This window comes from Sitophilus oryzae, unplaced genomic scaffold (assembly GCF_002938485.1).
Source record: "Sitophilus oryzae breed Bouriz unplaced genomic scaffold, Soryzae_2.0 scaffold_937_pilon_pilon, whole genome shotgun sequence".
Classification (NCBI taxonomy): Eukaryota; Metazoa; Arthropoda; class Insecta; order Coleoptera; family Curculionidae; genus Sitophilus; species Sitophilus oryzae.
Genome location: NW_022147569.1, coordinates 1,737,558 through 1,746,275, shown reverse-complemented (window position 1 = coordinate 1,746,275; position 8,718 = coordinate 1,737,558).

Here is an 8,718-nt window from a genome sequence, read left to right as displayed (position 1 = left end):
AATAACTATGTATGCTGGAATCAACTATTAAATATTGTTGTGGTGGTGAAAAAAAAAATAAAGTAATTAAAATTTGCATACAAAAAACACAGACACCACATGTCGCGAGCTGGAAGTTGTTTGCTAGGACCGCTATACCAGGTTCTCTCTTTTAATCAAAACAACTATTAAGAACAAATATATTTATTTAGCACATAGGATATATATATATATATATATATATATATATATATATATATATATATATATATATATATATATAACCAGAAATTTTGAATTGGGGAGTAACGGCCTTGTCGTAAGGGCAAAATTTAATGAAAACTCATTTATTACTATTTATTACTACTGCCAAGCTTTCGAAAAGTCTTTATTTTCTTCTTCAAGGCTACAATATGGAGACAGATATTAACTTTAAGTTGAAATACATATTAATAAAAAATATATTACCTTGTGTGCAATGCGAGTTTGAAAAGAAAAAATCGTATAGCTATCTTTACACAACAGAAAAACCTCTAGTATTACATGCAGTCTAGATGGACACTTTTAAAATAGTTTTCTTCTACTTTCATCTTATAAGAAGAAATGTAACTGTTACTTTTGATTTAATTTTGTTGACCAGAGAGAAGGATGGCCGTGACCAACCACCATCTTGCAGTAACTGTCGTATGTTAAAAACGCGGGAAACGTCAAATTGTCGTTTTTGCTGGTTAAGTAGGAACTCTGTTATTGTAAGGCAGTGCCTCGATCTCTGTCCACTAGATGGCGTTACTCTCGGCTTGAGATTCAAATTCAAAATTTATTTCAAAATTATTAATTAAATGCAAATACCGCTAGACAGCCCTGATTGGTAGACAAACCGTTGTTATGTAACCATTGATACAAGGTTAAGGATGACATTGGCAAACTGCCATCTATTTACCACTGTCAACCTCAAGTTGTTACAACACTTGGTTATTTTTTGCCTCCCTGTCAAGCTGTCACCTTGAACAGGTCACGTCAGTAACCAGCTTTCACCTTTCTGAAAAATGTAATCAATGACACCCACGCAAATCCACCAATAAGTACCGCCAGTAATAAAAGTCAAAATTCCAGACTAGAATTAAAAAAAGAAAAAACATTAACCATCAGACCACCTCGACAAACGAACAGTTCTCACCTTGCAAATCACTCATAATATTAAGAATGACATTGACAAAATGCCACAAATTTTGTCACTGTCAGTCTCAAGTAGTTATGTTATTGGTTTTTTTCTGTGCTGCAACGAAACTGTCACTTTCGTATGAAACACATCTGTCACCACAAATTCATTATGTTATGTAACTATTAGTTAGGTCATTCACAACATGCTCGTCAATCAAAATAGCCTGTGTTTAAATTCAAAGTTTAAAATATAAAAATATAGAATTTTAGAACCATGCAAAAATTCAATTACAGTCTAAGTGCGTAACTATATCTTAGTACCCAAAAAGAGATGAAAAATTATTATGTGCAGAAAACTTATCACCATCCAGAAAGTGTACAGGAAAGAAACAATAATTTTTTAATTATAAACCTTGGAAATGTTATGATGTTTAGTTTATTGATTTACTAATTTAACTAAATTAGTGCTTTCATTATTATCGTCTTTTTTATCTAGGGACAGTAAATGAGAATAAATGGTGGTGATTTCATTAATGTTAGTTTTTTTATTTAGAGTGTTATTATTATTGTGAGTTTCCACCATTTCCATGAACAACCTTTTAGACAATGTTCGTTCTGTGCACACTACATTGACATCTGAAAATTCTGGGAAATGATCTGTATCTACAAAATGCTCAGATAAAGCGCATGAACGTTTAGACAACCTGCAGTCACTTTTATGCGACGTTATTCTATCCTTCAGAACCCTTGCTGTTTGGCCGATATAGATCTGTTCGCAAGAGGAACAAGGAATACTGTATACAACCCCTGATTTTTTTTAAATTGGATCCTTGTCCTTGATACTGCTATATAGATTTCCTATCTTTTTTGAGAACTTTTACTATTTTAATGCTCGGTTCGTCTCTGAACACCTTGGCAAGCTTAAGTGAAACTGTTTTAATTAATGGAAGTGAAAATCTGTAAACATTCACATTTTCTCTATTTTGAGAGCTCATTTCTTCTCGATTTATATTTCTGTCTACTACTGGAACCATTTGCCTTGTATTGTATATAAGTTTTTTTAAAAGATATTCGGGGAACGAGTTGTCAAGAAGCATGTCATGAAGTCGTTTGAAATTTTTTCCTTTTAATGTCGGGTGACATATTTTTTCGATTCTGGTTTTTAAGCCAAGCACCAAATTTTCATTTTTTCAGTATGAAACGAGTTGTAATTCATGTATCGTCCTGAAGAAGTTGGTTTAATATACCAATCTAACATGATGGTGTTGTTTTCATTTCTTATTACTTTTGTGTCTAGGAAAGGGACCCAGCTATTAATTTCCTTTTCCATAGTAAATTGAATGTGCGTGTTATAGCTATTAAAAACCCTCAGAATCTCGTCATTACCATTATGTGGTATTGATAAAATCAGATCATCGACATATTTCTTGACAAAAGGTAACTCGAAAGACAGTTTTGGGATGACTTCACTTAGTAAGTCGTCCATTACATATTGAGCTATGATAGGAGAGATTGTAGCTCCCATCGGAGTACCGAAAATTTGTTTATAGAATTGATCGTTGAATTTGCAATAGGTAGAATCAAAGACGAAACGCAACATGTCAAGAAACAATCTTTGTGGTATGTTAGTCAGTCTTGAAATGGTAGGCCATCTATGTTTGATGCTGTCAATGACAAGGCTCCTTGGTATATTGCTATATAAAGACACTACATCTAGACTGACTATTACATAATCAGGAGGTAGTTGGTAGTTATTAATGAACTCTGAAAACTGAAAGGAGTCTTTAATATAATACTGATTGTCATCGTCATACGCTCTTGTGAGAATGTCAGTTATGAAAGCAGATAATTTACTATTAGGTGCATTTATGGATGAAACTATCGGTCTGAATGATAAGGTAGGTTTATGTATTTTAGGAAGACCATAGAATTTAATAAATTCAAACATAATGAATTTGTGGTGACAGATGTGTTTCATACGAAAGTGACAGTTTCGTTGCAGCACAGAAAAAACCAATAACATAACAACTTGAGACTGACAGTGACAAAATTTGTGGCATTTTGTCAATGTCATTTTTAATATTATGAGTGATTTGCAAGGTGAGAACTGTTCGTTTGTCGAGGTGGTCTGATGGTTAATGTTTTTTCTTTCTTTCTTTTTTTAATTCTAGTCTGGGATTTTGACTTTTATTACTGGCGGTACTTATTGGTGGATTTGCGTGGGTGTCATTGATTACATTTTTCAGAAAGGTGAAAGCTGGTTACTGACGTGACCTGTTCAAGGTGACAGCTTGACAGGGAGGCAAAAAATAACCAAGTGTTGTAACAACTTGAGGTTGACAGTGGTAAATAGATGGCAGTTTGCCAATGTCATCCTTAACCTTGTATCAATGGTTACATAACAACGGTTTGTCTACCAATCAGGGCTGTCTAGTGGTATTTGCATTTAATTAATAATTTTGAAATAAATTTTGAATTTGAATCTCAAGCCGTAACATCATCTAGTAACTCATCTAGTAACGCCATCTAGTGGACAGAGATCGAGGCACTACCTTACAATAACAGAGTTCCTACTTAACCAGCAAAAACGACAATTTGACGTTTCCCGCGTTTTTAACATACGACAGTTACTGCAAGATGGTGGTTGGTCACGGCCATCCTTCTCTCTGGTCAACAAAATTAAATCAAAAGTAACAGTTACATTTCTTCTTATAAGATGAAAGTAGTATTTAAAAATTTGTTCATTTTATTTACAGGCTGGAAAAATTATTTATATTAAATTTTTAGGAGTTTTGCACTCAAGAAAACATTCAGAGGCTGTTTGATATAATGAAAACTATAAAATTTGACCACCCATATGAGAAATTTCCTCTTATTTACATCATTAAATTATTTATTAGATTGAAAATATTTTATGCATTAAAGTTTACAAAAAATAAAGATTTATGTAGTCGAAAAAAGTCCGATAGAACCAATAGAAATGTAACTATTTTGTCACATCTTTAATTAAATTTTGTTAAATAAATTAATTTTTTATACTATAAATATCTTTTTTTTTTCTAATCTCCTACGAGCTCATATAATATGACGAGCAATCTATTAAATTACTGTGAGATTATTAAGAAAAGTCTACAGACTTCGAGACATAGGAAAATCAAGTTCATTTAGCGTGTGTCCAAATTTTGACAAGTTTTCAAAAACGACAGTTTTGTTTAGACTGACGTTTAATTTCACCTGACTTCTCGGTGAATGATAAAAAAAATCTCGGTGGTACATAAAATCTAAAATTTACGGCCATGAAGAAATTCAAAACTTGGAGCAGTTAAGACAGAAAATATTTAATGCCTTTGACACTGTCACCCCTGATATGTTATCCAATGTGAGAAGGGGATTTTATGATCGTTTGGGTTATTGTTTAATGCAAGAGGGAGGCACTTTTAAACAATTTTTGTAATTTTTTAAATTTCATTATCCTGTTTTTTTACCGTTTACCCATTACCTACCTTGACGAACATGGGAAAACGAAGGTCGTTTTCAGAACCACAAATATTTTGATTGAGAAAATTGGTAACTTTTTTTTGGATTAAAAAACAAAAGTTGTTAATATAATATCAATTTAAAAGTGTTTTAGTAGTTTTAATACACACTATGATATAAAATTTATTATTATTATAATGTACATTATTAATACTATTGTTCATTCGAAATGGCATTAAGGCCCAATTGCAACAATGATTTAAATTTTTCTTAAAGATAAGTAAAGCTTAGAATGAGCTGTATTTATATTTACTTTAATATTCACCTTAAATGAGGGAATTTGACTGATACAATTTTTGAATTTGAATTGTTTTTGATGATACTAACAATTTTAATTCAATTTTTAATAAAATTTATTTAATATTAATAGAAATCCAAGAGATTTGAAACCTCTTTTAGCGATTTATAACATTCTCAAATGAATTACAGGTGCCCTTATTTTCTATGAAAATCACACAGCTTTTTTCATAGTCGCTGCAGTTGCTATAGCTATAAAAAACTAATTTTTAAGGTGTGAAAATTGCGACACACGCTAAATGGACTTGATTTTTCGTATGTCTCGAAGTCTGTGGACCTTTTTGTATGCCTCGATAACATATTGGTGCAGATTATTTTCACCCAAACAAATAATAACCCAAACTATACATTGATGCGAATTGTCTATGAACTCTTTCTGAAGGTCACAGAAACCTGAACGCGTAATTCGGTGTTCTTTCGCATCTGTTATAGGTAATTTGTGCTTCTGTCATATAAACTACCGACTACCGGCGACGGCGGCGACTAACTGCTGTTAACTCTGCCATTAACTGACTGACTAACCCCTGCTCTCCGAGTATGCTCTTTTTATATTTCCTATCCCTCGTGGTCATCGCTGGTTACGTCGTTCAATATTTTTCCATTTAATATACGTACAGTACGTCTGCTGGATCTGTGTCTATGAAAGGAATGCGGACAAAAATCATTTAAATAAACAGCAATATATTTTATACGTCGACTTGACGAGTACGTCACCGCAAATTGCTCCGCCCACTCATTTTATTGGCTACTTGCAAATTTGTCGAATTTTCATTGATGGAACGCGTCGTCTAATTTTTTTCGAAAAACATCGAGAGAATATCGTTTTCCCTCTCACGGATACCCCGCAGCTACAGAACGGACAAACGTACTGTATATGGAGAAATTTTGCCTTTGTATAATTAAACTTGACAAGATCGATTGTTTTGCTTGCATTCATTTTGCTGTTTCAGATCCGTTTATCAGATAATAGTCTCAGAGGTATCGTGTGTTCTTTCTAAAATTTCCTAAAAAGTCTACCATGATAATCAAGTCGCTCGAAATGGATGCGTAACAGATTACTGACACTTTGCCAATATTAAAATCTATTATTATTTACCTTAAACCAAGCAAGCTAAGCCTCCTCTTACATCACAATTTTACCGGATCGTAAATGTTTACATTACTTGCCAATGAATCATACTATTTTCTCTAATCGACTTTAAAATAGAGTGTTTTAGCATTACTAGATAAATAAATAGAGAGTTTCCGAATTATAAAACCATTATTATAACCAACTTATTTTCCAAGTTTTACACACGTTTTTTAATTGCTTCCATTTTTGAAAATTTTTGTATTCCTTTTCATAAGTTATTCGGGATTTAAATGGAAGTAGTTTGGATATGGCCTTTGTCACCTCAGCCTGAATATCTGTTGGTAATTTACATATTTCGTTTTGAGCAATTTCTGGCTCCAATTCAAAAATATTGACAGATATTGACTCAAAACTGACAACTAAAGAGACTTAGAGCTTTATTTATTTGTCAAATTACATAGAAACGAACGCCAACCCAGCACAATATTTTTTCTACTCGTAATAAATTCGTAACATAAACAGTAAATTTTCAATAAATCAAAGAGTGGGTGGCAACAACAAAATAGGATGAACAATTGCTTAAAAACGTCAACTTTGAGATGCTAAATTTTTCCGAGTTTACTGTGAAATTAGACAATGAATAATGTAGATATATGTTAGTATTATACTACAGTGCTGTCTCTGATACAATTCTTTGCATTTAAATAATATTTATGTGCAATAAAAGTTACGTCCTTTGGTTACGTCCCATAAAAGGAATAATGGCCGGTAATGTGTTAAAAAACAGTAAATATACACAATTCAGCAGTTCCCTCCTTATTCAAATTCTCTCCTATACTGACTTATTTCTCTGCATCAGGGTTGCCAGATCTTTTTCACCAGAAATTGCCGATCGGATGATCAAAAGTAGCCCAAAGGAGCCGATTATCCAACCAGTGATACTTTTTCTTGGTAATCTGTAATCTGTAATGTTTTCTTCCATAAATATTTGAGACGGTTTGCCTTATATTTGTAATACAAGCTGGTATGTATAAAAAAATAAACAGTCTCAAATATCTATGGAGGCAACTCTACATACCTACATTTTAAAATGTAAACTTGACGGGAGTTAGATTTTTATTGCAAATCATGAATTTTTAATCAAATAAATTATTTAATTAAATATAGAACAGTGTTTTATTTTAAAATTAGGGAAGATTAAAAAATATGTATAATAATTATAATATGTACATTGTACATGAATTTCTTCCCAAACTTCATCGTTAAGTTCCCTTTCATTATCTGTCATATTGTCATTTATATTATTCAAATACATTTGAGATGAAAATAATTCTAACATTTTTTTTGTTGGTTTAAAGCCTATATACAACAACCATTTGATTGAAAATAAAGCCGAACTCAAATAACATAACATAACCTCGGAAAATTTAAAATTGACAGAACGTCATAACATACTCTAGCCAGAGCTAGCCAATAATTCTTCTTTTAATAGTTTTTTGATAATCAAATGTGCTGCTTTCAATGCGGAAATAGATGGGTCTCGGTGTGGTGAGAGCAACATTTTATCATAGTCATTTAGTAGGGGTTTTTTAGGGTTTCTCTTATTACCGATTCTGAACCGTCCTAGAACTGTGATACGTAGGCGCAGAAGGAAGTATGAAGACATTATTTCATTTGCGCATGCACTGCAGAGTTCTAGGACGGTTCAGAATCGGTAATAGCAGGAACCCGAACAAAGCTAATATTTTGGTTATCTGCCGAAAATGTGGCCGGTTGACTGTCCAATGCAATTCCGCGGATAGGGGTCGATATTCAGTAGGATCTACATCTAGCCGGAGAGCTGGCGACATACTTAGAGAACATATTTTAGGCAAGTTAGAATAAGAAAAAAAAAACTTTAATAACTTGTGAACCCAGAATCCTAAGTCTGGTTAGGGGTATTTCGCTACTGCGCAACCCATAACATTTGCAAAAAAATAAATCCAAAAAACATTCTTTAGGCAACTTGAAATTCGTTTATTCTTAAATTTTAGCATCTATTTAACCTAGAAATAAGTATGCCAGACTTTTTTTTTGGGGTTTAAAGTGTAACTCGACCGTTCCCAATATGTTTAATTATTATACCTGGAAAACATACTTTAGGCATTCTAAAATTTTTACAGCGTGTTTATTAGATGATATTAAAAAATATGTGTTAATTGCCAGACGAATTCAATGGGATTTAATACTTGCCAGACGCGAATAAATATTTTAAATGAGCGCGATAAGAAAGTCTTATGAGTATCTATAAGCGCGAGAAAGATAGTTTATTCGTTTATTGAGACCCGGGTCGGCAGCCGATGATGAGCCGATGCGGCTGACGTAACAGTATTTTGGAGTACTTCAAATTTTCATAAAAATAATTTTTTTTCGGTTTCATTTCAATTATTTGCAGGCTTTTAATTCAGAGATTATTTTGTTGGAATTAAGTTACAATGTACAAATATGTATTTATAAATTAAATATTGACGTGCATAGTGTAAATAGTTTAGAATAATTACTGCAAATAAATATTTTAGTAACTACTAATTTCGCTACTAACTCCTAAATCACAATGGATAAAAAACATTTAAGTTGTGTAGTTTGTAAAAAAGTTACTAGTGATAAAGTTATTGTTTTTGATGAAGGCAGAC